We start from the raw sequence: 15493 nt of genomic DNA on the forward strand, positions 1-15493 counted from the left end.
GTCTTAACTTAAATCATTGATTTTAGTTAGAAGATGCTCACTGGTCTTTAAAATAATTTTTTAATATAGTACATAAACAAGCTAATTATCTTTCACAAAGACTATATTACTCTGAACACAGCTTGAGTGTGTGTATCTTTATTTTCTTCTCTGAAGTTTATACCAATCTGATTTTTGTTAGCATAGTTGTGATGTGATAATAAACATTTTAATACTACTAAGCTCTGCTAGGATGGTCCACATGTATTTTGGACCTGGGTTCAGTTTGTAATAAGATCTTACCCCAAATATACAAATCAGGGTCTTACATTTTCTTTTCTTGCGGGGGCATCTATGGCCCTCTTCACTCTCAAAATAAAATGAAGTAGTTATGATTTGAAAAGAATATGAATAATTGATAGTGTTAATCTCAGACTCAACATACCATCCACATCACCGGAAGAAAAGTGACAGTAAGACCCGAAACAATAATATTTGTCTTTCATTAAATATGTGATACGTGTATGGGCCCAGGCCTGGTATCAGAAGACCTGCATTCTGGATGAGGTTCTGCTAGTGGGCTCACTCTGGGCCTCTCACCAATTCTTGGGCTTCAGTTTGATTCATAGACAAGTTGGGACCCTGAAGCAAATGGACCCCAAGAGCTATGTCAATTGACAGGATTCCAGTCTTGAGGTAGAATCAGAATGAGAACCAGGATCTGGGTAACACGTGTGTCCTACAGATAGGGCACACATAGTGGACGGAGGAGGGATGCCTGATTCTTGGGGGGGCTGACCTTGAACACTAGCCACCTGGCTTCATGGTACAAACTAATTTCAGGAAGTGCAGGATGCCCCTGCACTCAGCTCTGCTTTTGTTGACTCAGAGCAGCATGAACACTGTCCTTTCAATGTCCACAAACCTACCAGTGGGCATGGCTGGGACAAGTAAGAACTGACGCTAAATACTGGAAAGTTTAAAAAATTACTAGCATTAAATTAATTTAGTCCTTTTTAACCATGTTATTTTATAATGCCTGGGAAATTCATAAGAAAAAATAAGCTTAATTACTCCCTGTTCGTATCCAGTCACATTATGGTAAAGTCTGGGTCTGTGTATGTTTACGGGCTATGAAGTTATGAAAGAGGATGAACATCTCCTGGGCACGGGGCATCAGCCACTCGCCCTCCTATCTGATCCTTCTGGGACTTTGATGTCTTTGGACTCATATTCAGGAATGTAAGCACCACGGGAGAAGGAATTTTTGTCCATTTTAATTATTTATGCACCCCAAGCATGCTGAAGAGTACCTGGCACATAGTTGGTGCCCACTAAATGTTTACTGAATGAATGATTGGCCTGCCTCTTTTATTCTAAGCCAGCTCTTGTGACAATAGTGAAAACTCCTTCCTTGGCCATTCCCACTTCAGACTTTTGCACTCCTGGGGGCTCTGCCAGCAGGTCCAGTGAGGGGAGCAGCGTCCAATCTGACCAGGAGTGGCAAGAGCATTTGAGGGGAGAGGTCTTGTTCCAAAAAGAACTAGAGCAGAGGGACTGACCAACTTGCGGAAGTGATATTTTATAGCTATGAGGAAAAAAAAGTTGCCCCAATTCCTTCTCTGAAAACCGTTGCTTTCCAGGAAAACCAAAACATATACAAAACCCTTTACTTTAGAACAATGCCACAAACACAACATATACTTGTGCCCTTGTTCCAGGTTACAAACATCTCTAACATGCACTGTCTCTCTGGATTCTTACGACACTCCCCCAGCCAAGTAGAAGGATGACCAGTGCACCCTCTACACAAATCAGGACTCTAGAACTCAGAGAAGTAAGGTGAACTGCTCGGGCCAACATGTGGCCATCTCCAACTCACTAGAATTCACATCTAGTATTCATCCCCCAGGCCAGGCTCTCTCTATACCAAGTTTAAGGTACTTTGTGATTTAGGTACATTAAAATATATTAGGAATGACTTCATTTAATCACAAAATTGTCATGTCTGGTAAATTAAATTTTAAACAATAGTTAATTGAGATAACTGCAAATTTACTAATTAACTTTTAACTATACTTATTTTTATTACACATGGAACTCTAAGCCGCTAAACTTCGAGAAATCTGTAATCCATTACTTTTGCCAATAGTGGGGAAGCTGAAGAAGATGACAGTAAAAGTGAAGACATTTACAATACTTTGTGGATTTTCTAAAATAAATGTATGCAAAAGGAGCTAAGAAAAAGAACAAGGAAAACCTACCTTATTCCAAAATATATCGAGTGCTACTGTCCCACATGAACTTTGTCTAATTACTGTCATTTCTGTGCTCTAATCATTATTCTAATTTTAAACTGGTTCTTACCTTTTTTTATTTTTTCATTTCCCACAGTTACAGAATGCTAAAAGTTGAAGCTTTGCCCTAATGGGCAAATGCTTCTCTAAACGTTCATCTATTTGTTTATTTCTAGATTTTTCTGAATTTCTAAATCAAATCTACAGCCCACAGAGAAGGGAAGGCTCTCATAGGTGAGAAGGAAGAAGGGTTCAACCCAGTGTCCTGCAGAGATCTAGCCTGCATGATGTATCTGGCAGGATCTCAGATTCACCCCTGGAGAATGAACACTGAGAGATTATTTTCCATCACAAACATTTGGAAGCACCTGCACAGAAGGCAGAGTGCTGACTCCCCCAGGCCAGTTGAAGGCAGTGCTGATCCCATGTAATGAATTTGAACAATATCATTTACACATCTTAGTTGTCACTTTAAAATGGATAATCTAATAAAACCTTTCCATTTTCTCCATTTGGGGGGAAAAAAAACCAAACCTTAAGTCAGCCCTGAACGACACTTCAGAAAACCTAGCTTCTAGTTCTAGCTCAGCCACTGTGGCTAGTATTCCTTGTGAAAGCTACCTGCCATATGCTGAAAATCAGGGAGCTGAACTAGAAGATTTTCAAAGTCTTTTAGCTGTAAAATTTAGTTCCCTTTATCTTCACCTCTCTAGTAATGTGTCCCCTATTTCCTATTACATATTTCCCTGTACTCAGCTGCACTCTCAACTCTTAAAGAAATAGACTTGCAGAGAAATGTATAAAACCCACAATAGATGAAGAGCTTCTCCAGAATCTCCCCTCAAATCTGTTTCTGATGATAAATACCATATGCTACAGGAGAAGATTAACTATGCAGACAACTTGCATGTAAATTACACAGTAAAGGCAAAGAAAGGGTCTGGAGGGATATGGGATTTCATTTTGAACTTGGCTGAGGCATCTGCTTCTGTCCCCAAAGGGGAGTAGTTAGAGTGGCTTTAGGCTCATTTATACATATGTGTTCATTGTTTTTTCTTTTCTTCTCGAAGGAGCTGCATCTGCTGTCCTTTTTTTTTTTTTCCTCTCTTTTTGCCTTTGGAAGAACTGCTTTTGTGTCTGGGTTGTCGCAATCAGAATGCCAAGGGCAGCGGCTTGAGCCCCATGTGGGATGGGAAACGGTTAGAGAGCTTACTCTATCAGGGCAGTAGTTAATAGAGCAAACCACTAGCAGACAGCATGGAGTCAAAAAGCTCTTGTAGGTTCAAAAACCATCCCTTCTTGTCTTTTTCTATCTCTTCCTTATTTCTTCTCTTCATCTCATCCCCTGCCCTTTTGATCTCTTTCTTGCTCCCTCTGTCCTTTCTCTAAATATTGCCTGAAGCTCCAATTCACTTTTTAAACATATATAAAATGCTTCAGGCACAGACAGAGGTATAAGGAATAATACAACAAACCGTCGGTCCCACTGCTCAGCTAAGTCGATTATTGCAAATTACTGAAGCCCCTTCCATATCCCTCTCCTGGTAATAGCCACCCTGCATTCTCCATCCCAGGAGTTAAACACAATACTTAACATGCATGCATCTGCAACAGACTGTAATATGGACATTTAAAACAACAAACTTGTTCTTACTGAAAAGAATTACGTTCTTTGTTCTTATGATAAGAATTGGAGCATTTCATCAAAACTTTTAAAGAGAAAGATGAAACAAGGTGTTTCACATGAACTTCCATTGCAATAATAGCTCCTCCACGCACCCTCTGTGGTAGGGGTATGTACTGGTTCAGCTTTTCAGCACCATCGATGCAATTTTGTTCAGAAGTCTTTTTCTGCATCTGTATAATCTTAATGCTCTTTCATCTAGTTCTTGAGCTTTCTTTTCTCTCCTGGAGTTTCCTCAACTGTCTGAGGTTTCTCTCCTGTCTCGTTACAGGACTCACCCGAATGACATTCACTGCTTGGACAATTTATTCTTGAATATAAAATGTGCTCTCTCTGCTCTCTGCTATGCACCAAGTGATTATAGCTGACTTTCTCTGTACCCTCTCTATTTAAATGATTTGGTGAAAATGGATGAAGACCATTCACATCAGGATGGAGCATGAGGTCACTGAGGGGGTTCTTCCTAGACTCTTCCTGAGGCGGTACAACTGTTAAATATGACAGGGGGCATGGTCCGGGGTCTCTGTTCCTCTTTGGAAAACGCTAATGGTTTAGGGGCAGCAGGGTCATCCTTAGCAACTAGGTTTCCCCTGACCTCCACTGAGGGGATGTCAGTCCCCTATGCCAGGACTGGGAGGGACCTCTGCTCCCATCATGCCCAGCAGATGTACCTTGGTAGAAATGCCCTTGACGCGAAGGTCTGGTCTCAGATCCAAACTATGTCAGGTAGCTACTGAAGGCAGCAGCTGGAGGCTCAAAAAGCAGAGTGCCTGTTTTGGAGTACCCACCAACTGTTATCCTAGTATTAGATGCCGATCAGTTTGCTATTTTAATAGTAATGACAGTTAACAAAAACAAATAGAGTGCATGGCATGGTATAAAATAGCAGAGTGTAAGATGTCTAAGTTCAAAGACTATTGAAAGTATGATTATAACATGCATTTTCCAAATAATGTTATTCAAGTATTTTCCAAATCAAAGTTACTTTTTTTCTACTTACAATATGATTTATTTACATCTTTGGTAAATAGTTAACCTTAAGAACGCCTGTGGAGTAAATATCTAATAGTGTAAAAAGCACAGGCTTTGGAGACAAATGGAACTGGGTAAGAATCCTCATGTAATCACTTTTCAGGACGAGATACTTACCCTTGGTGCCTCCAAGTGCAAATTCCTTAGTGTGGCTACATAAGCTTCTGACTATGCCTATAGCCTTGTTTCTCATCATTATCTACTGCTCACTTTACCCTCCTGAAAAATTAACTTATACATAGTTCTCAGGCCTCAACATACTATTTCCTTACTCCATGTCTTTTTACTTTATTTTATTTTTTAATTTGAATTCAAGTGTAGTTAGCATCCAGTGTTATGTTCATTTCAGGTGTACAATATAGTGATTCAACAATTCCATATATAATTCAGAGCTCATCGTGATAAGAGTGCTCTTGATCCCCTCCACCTCTTTCACCCAGCCCCCCTCACCTCCTCTCTGATAACCCTCTGTTTATTCTCTATAGTTAAGAGTCCATTTTTCGGGTTGTCTCTTTTTTTTCTACCTTTGTTTGTTTGTTTTGTTTCTTAAATTCCACAAATGAGTGAGATCATATGATATCTGTCTTTCTCTGATACATTTTGCTTAGCATTATACGCTCTAGCTCTGCCCATGTTGTTGCAAATGTCAAGATTTCTTTCTTTTTTATGGCTGAATATATCCATTGAAATGTTTTCTGTGTGTGTGTGTATACAGAAAACATTACAATGGATATATGTATATCTCACATCTTCTTTATCCATTTATCTATCAATGTATACTTAGGTTGCTTCCATAATTTGGTTATTGTAAATAAGGCTGCAATGTACAATGGGGTGTATATATCCCTTTGAATTAGTGTTTTCATATTCTTTGGATAAATACTGAGTAGTGTAATTACTGGATCATAGGATAGCTTGATTTTTAGGTTTCTGAGGCAGCTCCATACTATTTTCCACAGTGGCTGCACCAGTTTGCATTCCCACCAACAATGCACGAGGGTTCCTATTTCTCCACATCCTCACCAACACTTGTTTCTTGTGTTTTTTATTTTAGCCATTCTGACAGGTGTGAGGTGATATCTCATTGTAGTTTTGATTTGCATTTCCCTGATGATGAGCGATGTTGAACATCTTTTCATGTGTCTGTTGGCAATCTCTCTGTCTTCTTTGGAGAAATGTCTGTTTGTGTCTTCTGCCCACTTTTATTTGGATTGTTGGTTTTTTGGGTGTTGAGCTGTATAAGTTCTTTATATATTTTTGATACTAACCCTTTATCAGATATGTCATTTGCAAGTATCTTCTCCCATTCAGTGGGTTCTACTCCATGTCTTTACTGGAGTTGTTATCTCTGCTGGGAACTCCTTCCTGGCCATCTGCTTCCAAGGGGTGTCTGCCTGAGACTGCTTCATCTCTAAGCCTTTGCAGATGGGTGACTTATCCTTCCCCTATAGTCTCATAATATCTTGAATTTATCTCAGTGAGCACAAACTGCACAGAATGTATATTATATGCTTATCTGCTCTGATGTAAACCACTCAGTGATAAGAACCACATCTTATTTACCTTGGTATTACCTATGCCAGCATTTAGTGGACTCAATAAATGTTTGTTGGATTGAAAGGGATATATCTATAAAATGAGTATAATTCTATGCCTAGGGTTATTGTGAGGAGAAATTTAAGAATGCTATTGCTAATTCTGTTACCCAACCTTCTCCTAGGGTATTTCTAAAATACAGAAACAAATATATAGTACTTGCAAGGAAAATATGTATTGACAGTCACCTCTAAGATGTTTTTTTTTGTACTCATAACATTTTCCATGAAAAAATATGTTCAACAGAATTGCAACTGTATTTGCCTATTTGAAGACACCATTTGGCTTATGAATCCAAATAGAGGGAAGATACTTATGGATCAGATGAGCAGTTTAATTGAGAGTCAACTGGTTTCTTCTAATTTTTATAAACTGTTGGCCATATCTGCAAATACAGATTATTTTAAAGAAGAATGAGTTTAAAAATACACTATTTTAAAAATAAGTCCATATACATAATGAATACATCTACACATAAAAAGATCAGAGAAAAGAGAATTTTTTCTTCAAAGTGGAGATCCTCTGGGAATATTTCTTTTGCCTGAGGAAGCTTCTACTGCAATTCCTGCCTTGTAACCCTTCCTTCACCCACTACTGCACACATACATGTTCTTGGAAGCACCACCCTGGTTATTCATGTTGAGTCACTGTTCTACACTGGAAAATACACCCAAGAGATTCCTCTCTGGACTTGCCTTGCTCACTTTCCTTTATCCTGTTGGTCTTCAGTATTTAGTTAGTCTTGCATGAGAGTTCAAGGTCACTTAATTATCTACTCCAGCAAAGAGGGGGAAAGGCACAAAAACTGTATTTATTCACATAGTAGTCTTACTGCCTCATTCTCATGAGGGAAGCAGAGCTGCAGAGTGGAAGGCTGTGATGGCATTAGTAGAAGGCATGAAGTATTGGGAAGCTGACAGATGGATATGCTTTGTAGAGACAGGGACCAGCAAAAGGAAGAAGTTTCCGGAAGTGGAGAGAAGATGCAATGGAAAGACAGAACTACAAGAAGAGGTGGATATTGGGGTGCCTGGACTCTTGGTGACTCCTGGTTTCAGTTCAGGTCATGATTTCAGGGTGGTGAGATCAAGCCCTGCATTGAGCCCCACACCAGCCTCCACACTCAGCACGAAGTCTGCTTAGGACTCTCCCTCCCTCTTCCACTCTCCTCCCACCACAAAATCAATCAATCAATCAATCAATCAATCAATCTTAAAAAAATAACCCAAAAAACAAAGAAGGGGTGGACATTGTGATGAAATGCAATGAGTAAGTTTGAGACACTGGAAACCAAAGAAACAATGTCTGCTCTTTTAAAAGATTTGTTCTTTTAATAGTTGAACATGTTTTGTGTCCCTCTCTCCCCTTTTAGGGGACTCCATCAACTATGATCTATGATGTGCTTGTTGGGCATGGGGGATATAAGACTTAGGCCCTGCATTTGAAGTAGAAAATCAGTGCAACTTTATGTGTACACAACCATTTGGTGCGAGTAGATACAATAATACAAAGTTATGAAAAATTCACAATTATTCACATAGAGACATTTTGTCAAGTAGTCAACATATATTCCATTCTTTGATATACCTACTCAATATACCTTTTGGCTTGGTTGTAATGTTGTCACCCCAACCCCTTGATGAATATGGGGAACAAAAAAGAGTTCAAGAGCTGTGGACAATACACACATGTAAAACTGTCCTGTGATGCCATTTCAAATTCGTTGTACTCTGTCTTTTCCTCCTTCTAATTCACTTCCATCACTCAGAATATGCACTAATTCCTTTTAGTGCCTACAAAGATAACATTTAAAACACTGATGTAATTAATGGTTATTTCAAGAGGAGATTCCATGAAGTAGGGTATCAGACCAGATATGTGTCATTTTACACAACTGATATGATTGTGTATAGATAGAATTTATATACATGGACTTTTTTTAAATGCTAGTGGCCTTTGCTGTTTAAAACTACTTATGTATAAAGCAAAGAATCCCTCAAATGAACCCCTACTTATCCACATGGCAAGATTTCGTAAGGTAGGTTTGTTTGTCCTTCACAATTAAGGATAACCTATTAATCTGGAAAAGTTAATGCAGCTCCCTAAAAACTTAACAATGTCATGAGTGACTTAAGTTCTGGAAATAACGAAGATTATTTTATACATTCATTTAAAATATTTATGAAGATGGTACTTTACAACTTTTTAATTACTACCATAAAAATTAGGCATTTGAATTTAATGTTTTTTCCCCTAGTAAATTGGGCTAATTCAATGGAGGAAACATAAAAGAATTTGTATACATATAAAATTATAAATATGATTATATGTAATATAATCACATTAAATATATAATATAATCATATTAACTATAATTTTATTATTGTAATAGTTATATTTAATATAACTATATATAACATACATAATGTATGTATACTTATATGTACATATATAATTTTATATACATATATAAATTACTTTATATTTCCTCCATTGGATTGAATATATGCAATTTTATACATTGCTTTTAAAAAAAAACTCTAAAATATATCTTTAGCCAAAATAGAGGTTGCTGGATTATTTGAAGGTCATGTAGAAATTCCAATGATTTCCAAGGTTGACTCAATCCCAGTGCTACAGAGGAGTACATCTGGTGCTGAGATTGTGTCCTGCAAAATTCCTTAATCCCAGCTGCCCATCCTTATTCATCATTATTGATTATGGAGAACCATGTGGTCGGCTGAACATAGCTCAACAGCACTTCTGGGAAAACATTTAAATGGCACGGCCCTGCTGATGAATAAATGTCCTAAATATAAAGGTCCATGAAGGCAGATGGTCCACATTTTTAGTTGCCATTTGGTTGAGGGTTCTGGATAGTTTATGTACTAATTTTTTGCATCACACACCATTACATCATAATTCTTTAAAAAAACTTTTTATTTTCAGATAAGTAAAGACCCATAGGAAATTCCAAGACAAGTGTACAGGGAGCTTCTGTATACTCTTCATACTGTTTTCCCCAATGGTAACATCTTGCATAACTGTAATACAATATAAAACTCAGGAAGTTAACATTGGTATAATCCATGAAGCCTTTCAGATGTCACTAGTTGCACGTGTGCTCATTTGCAAGTGCCTGTGTGTATATAGTTCTATGTAATTTTATCACATGCAGATTTGAATAACCACTACCACAATCAAAGTACAAAATCATTTCATCACTACAAGGCTTTTGAGCTATCCTCTTGTGGTCACACCCACCTGATTACCCTCAGCCCTGGTAACCACTGCTAACCAACCTCTAGTAACCACTAATCTGTTTTTCATCTCTTGTTATTTCAAGAATATTATTTAAATGGAATCATACCCTATTTAATACTTTGAAGGTTTTTTTTCACTCAGCATAATTGCCTGTGGATTCATTCAAGTTGTATGTATCAATAGTTCATTCTTTTTTATTGCTGAGTAAGGATGAGCCAGTTGTTTAACCATCTACCTTTTGAAGGACATTTGGTTTTTTTCTAGTTTTTGGCAATCATGAGTAAAGCTCCGATGAACTTTTGTGCACAGTTTTTTGTCTTAACATTTCTTAGATTTCTATTTCGGTTTATTTAGTGTTTTTGAGTATATCTCTTTGTATACTCTTCTTAGTAGCTGCTCAGTATTACAATATACGGTCTCCTGGTATATGATGCTTTATCACTTTGAGTGAAGTATAAAGACCTTATTTCCTTTTAGGACCCTTTACCATCTTCACTTTTAAAATAGAATTTTCCAGAGGCGCCTGGGTGGTTCATTCGGTTAAGCATGTGCCTTCAGCTCAGGTCATAATGTCAGTGTCCTGGATCAAGCCCCCCCTTGGGCTCCCTGCTCAGTGGAGAGTCTGCTTCTCCCTCTCCTTCGGCCCTCCCCTTTCTTGTGCTCTCTCTCGCTCTCTGTCTCTCAGATGAATAAATTTTTTAAATATCAAAAAACTTTTAAAAATGGAGTTTTCCTGTGACATTACTGTTTTTGTTTCATTTAATTCTTTTTCATACAAAACACAGACATCAGGCTTACTATGCTGGAAGAACAAAATGAATCCCTTTCAATATATACCACTTGCCTGATGACTTCTATACCAAATGAATAAATGAAGCTGGCCCCCTATTTAAACTTCTGGGCAACAAAGTACCATTGGAGGAAGCCACACAACGGTGCTAACCTAGTTAGACTTAAAGCTGGCTGAACCCCACTGCTGAAGCTATAGTTTCCATCTTCTTACAATTCATAAGATTTTCTCCCTCTTCTCTGTTATCCTCAGGACCAAACTTCAAGTGGTATTAGAACCCAGGTCTCCACATAGGACTTCTAACAGAAGGAACTGGTAAAATTCAAATTGATCCAGTTATGTTCTCTAGCTAACTTCTTTTCAATTTTAAAGAAGTTTGAATAAATATTTAAAGAATAACTGAAAGGGCACCTAATGATTAGCCTGTCCATGGCTCTCATTTGATTTGTCTCCATCATACTAATTTAAATTTGACCTTTGTCACTGTCAGCAATGCTTCCATTCACTTTTTTTAAGATTATTTATTTATTTATTTGAGAGAGAGTGAGCATGTGCATACTTGTGCATGCAGCTTGCTCATGAGTGGGGGAGGGGGAGGAGGGGCAGAGGGGGAGGGAGAGGGAGAGGGAGATGGAAACAATCCCAGGTAAACTCTGAGCTGAGTACAGAGGCAGATGTAGGATTCTATCTCAAGACTGAGATCATGATCTGAGCTGAAATCATGAGTTGGTCACTTAACCGACTGAGCCACCCAGGTGCCCCTCCATTCAATTTTTACTAACTCCCTGGTACATTTTCTAAATTAGTTCCTTTCTGTTTAAAGCCCCAATCTCTCTCTCAGACTCTTTTGATTTGTTTTCTAATGTAACAGAGAAATTTGAAGGTAACTGGTTTGGGCTAACTCAGCACCCCATGCTCTCTTTGAACCTTCCTTTAGTGTCAGAGAGAAAGCCTTTCTCATTTTCACTGCCAACTTCCCTTCTCCTGATCTCCGCCTCTCAAATCTTAGGGTAATTCTGAGGACCCTAGGAATAAGATACTAGGCATTTTTCTCTGTGGCATCTTCAGACTTTGCTCACTAGCAGCCACTTTTTTCTTCATATATATGTAGATTCACCTTGTCATCTCCTTCAAAATGTTTTTCTTGAGTTTTCTGCTCCTGTCCCGTTCCTTTCCTTTCTTTATCTGCCTCATGCCTCATGATCTTATACTTGTCCCTGTTCCTAATACCATGTTCTTCAGCAATCCCTTGCAATTTGATTTCTAACAACCTATTCAATGAAAAATGCTCAGTACAAGGGTGCCAGGGATTTTCTTCTAATATTCACCAGCATCTCCTCACTTCATTTTCCACAACATTTTGTTTCATTTAATACAATTGATGGGCTCGTAAAACCCTTCTTCCTATGGTGTCCATGTACCTCCCATTCCTGTCTATGTGCATCTGTTGATATTGTATTTAGACTTCTACTCTTCTTTTTTACCTTCTCAAAACTATATATCTCCATGCCTTCCAATATCACCAAATCTGGTTCTCAAGTTGGTCAATCAACAGTCTTCCTTATCAGTCTCCAGCTTATTATCAAATTCAGCATCCATTTATTTAGGATTCTTTGCCACATTCATTCCCATCTCTATGACTTAACTAATGTAGCATAACCCATGTGGAATCCCTTCCCTTTGCCAATCTAAATCCAATGTACTCACCCAGCCTTCCTGCAAGGTCAGCTAACGTCCTACCTCTTCCATTAGACCTTTGCCAAACAGTGCAGTACATTAAGGTCCTTTGTCTAAAACTACATTAGACTTGGGGTTTCTTGACAAGATGGTACCCCTAATTACCTCTAGTTACCTCAAATATGTAGGCCTTGTCAACTATCTCTCTGAAATCATGAACAATGAACCTAAGTTTTTATTATCTGATAGCCCAGGAGTGTGTGCTGGGCAGACAGAAGTTGCTTAAGGAACTTATTTAATGCCTTAATACTAAATAAATATTATTGGAACAGGTCATGATAGTACTATCATGGCATTGATAACTTCACTTTGAATGAAACTAGGATTTTTAATGGACTACTTAGAAAGCTACCAGCAGTATGACATAGTGGTTAAGAGTACAAGCCCAGACGGCCTGGGTTCAAATCCTGCTTCTATCATCTATTGGCTAGGTGAGCTTGGGAAGATTAATTAACATCTTTGTGCCTTGATTTCCCTCCCTGAAAACAGGGGAACATAACAGTACCTACCTAATGGAGTCATTATGAAGATCAAATGAGTTATGTCAGATACATAAGACAGTTTTTTGTGTGTTTTTTTTAAGATTTTGTTTATTTAATAGGGAGAGAGAGAGGAAGCACAAGCAGGGGGAGTGGCAGGCAGAAGGAGAAGCAGGCTCCTCGCTGAGCAGGGAGCCCAATGTGGAACTTGATCCCAGGACCCTGAGATCATGACCTGAGCTGAAGGCAGATGCTTAACCGACTGAGCCACCCAGGCGTCCCAAGACAGTTTTTGACATGTAGAAATTGCTCCGTGAATGTTAACTATTATTAAATGCTTATTACACATAGCATGATAGTATTGCAGAGCTAAAAGAACCCTCACTTCATAAGTGAATGAGTTGAGACATAAAGGTAAAATGATTGGCTCAAGGTCTCATGGTTAATTAGAGGCAAACTCAGAAACCACCTTTTCTGACTTCTATTCAGTGTTTGCTTTTCCTCCCCGAGGATTTTACATCTGAACACGGAACAAAATTATAGAAGTTTAGAGTTGAAAGGGACATTCAAGCATCTTTAGTTCAACTTTCTTACACATTATCATACCGCACAATCACTTGTCACAAACCTTTCATCTTTGTTGACAGTACCATTTCACAGATATCTTAATCACCCAGACAAAAAGATCCTAATAGAACTTGCACCATGGCTTTCAAGTTAGGAAACATAGGAGGGATAGAAATTGATGCCAAGGTCAGGTCCCCTGAGTTCACATGATTATCACTAGATGAGGCCATTTTTGATGTCCATCTCTTGAAAAATAATATTTCTTTTTAAGAGAAAATATTGTCTGGAATACTCATTATAAAGCTGTGATTCAAGTCATCCCACACATATGTGAATGTTTTGCAGATAATATGCTTCCTGGTAGGAATCTGAAATTATGATTTTGATGAACTCTGAACAACACACTTTAGCAGCCAGAAAAAAGGCACAGGGGCCAACTATCCATACCAGGCATAATTTCTGAAGGTTTCAACTTTCTGTGTGGTTCTCTGGAACAACATTCAGCCTGGTTGTGCAATCAGCTGTGCTAGGATTTTAAAATTCAATCTAGCAAATACAGACTCTCAGGAGGAATTGCACCAATAAAAGATTGTTATTAAATAGACACAAATAAACCTGTGTCTAAGGATTCTCTCATCAGAAGCAATAGCCTATTTTCTGTCTCAATTCAATGCTAAGAGGAGAGATTTCATTTCCCTTTAATGCAAATGAAATTGTCATATTTAACAGCAGCAATAAGGGAGAAGGCTGAACTGACTAATTATATTATGTGTCCACAAAAAATAACCACCCCCCTCCACCCTGCAAACAAGACTCAGGTAATCCACTTTCTCTGTGTATAATTATTTTAAAGGTTTTATTTATTTGAGAGAAAGTGAGCGAGCAGGGGGGAAAGCAGAGGGAGAGGGACAAGCAGACTGTGCTGAGCGCAGAGCCCCATGTGGGGCTTGATGTGGGACTCAATCTCATCACCCTGAGATCATGACCTGAGCCAAAATCAAGAGTCGGATGCTTAACTGACTGAGCCACCCAGGTGCCCCAAGCTGTATATGATTACTTTAAATGCCTGATTGCAGTATATGGACTCTGAGCTTTATGGCTTAGGATTTTAGCCCTCAAAACAGGGAGGTCCTATTTCTTGAATTTGAAAGTTGAATTACTTTCTTTACACTGAAGCCTGAACAGACAGCCTCTGCTGATCCTAGAGAGGATGCATCATTCCTGATTTATGCTTCCATAGTATTTTATTTATGTCTCTAACTTTACCCATGATAATCTGACTTGTTACACTTAGTTATATGTTTCCTTGGTAGACTATAAACTCCTGAGGATAGAGTTCAGGTCTTATTTATCTCTATATTCTCCCAGAGCCTTACGGTGTCTTGCATACAGTAGTTGCTCAATGGATGTTTTCATATTTGGCTTCAATGGTACATATATTAAGCATTTTTCATTTATAAAGTATTATCAATGGATTCCCACCTTTGATATACTTTATCCTTCCCATTTCTGAGAACTCTTGCCTTTGGAACATGAAAAAAAAAAGCTTTGGCAGATTAATGTTGTAATTTAGATGGCTATACAAACCATCTAATCCTAGGGAATGCCTATCAATTCTTTGTTAAATTGTAATTTTATGAAAATTTGCAGAGGTTTCTTTTGAGCTTACAGTTGTTTAAGGGGACCCAACTACCTCAGTGCGGCAGAGTTAAGGAAAGAACTCAGAGAAATCCCAGAAAGACTGTTGTACGTTCTAGAAGGACCCAGCACCCAAGTCCTAACTCCAGGACCCTGTAAGCATGATAAGATCGTGGCATTTTGAAGGCCTATTTTCCCTCCTTGACAGTTTCTCTGAGAACAGTTTCTCTGAGAAACTGTCAGTGTGATGTCCAAAAACATTTGGTTCATGACCACAGATTGGCTGGCTGTATAATATGTAGGGCCTAGTAGAAAAAAAAAAGGGAAGCCCCCTTGTTCAAAAGTTAAGAATTTCAAGACAATGGCAGCAGAACATTAAGGCAATTCTGAGCCCTTCTATGCACAGGGCCCTGTGTGACTACACAGGTTT

The sequence above is a fragment of the Callorhinus ursinus genome, unplaced genomic scaffold (genome assembly GCF_003265705.2).
Source record: "Callorhinus ursinus isolate GAN/ISIS: 27379988/994484 unplaced genomic scaffold, GSC_fseal_2.0 scaffold23, whole genome shotgun sequence".
Taxonomy (NCBI): Eukaryota; Metazoa; Chordata; class Mammalia; order Carnivora; family Otariidae; genus Callorhinus; species Callorhinus ursinus.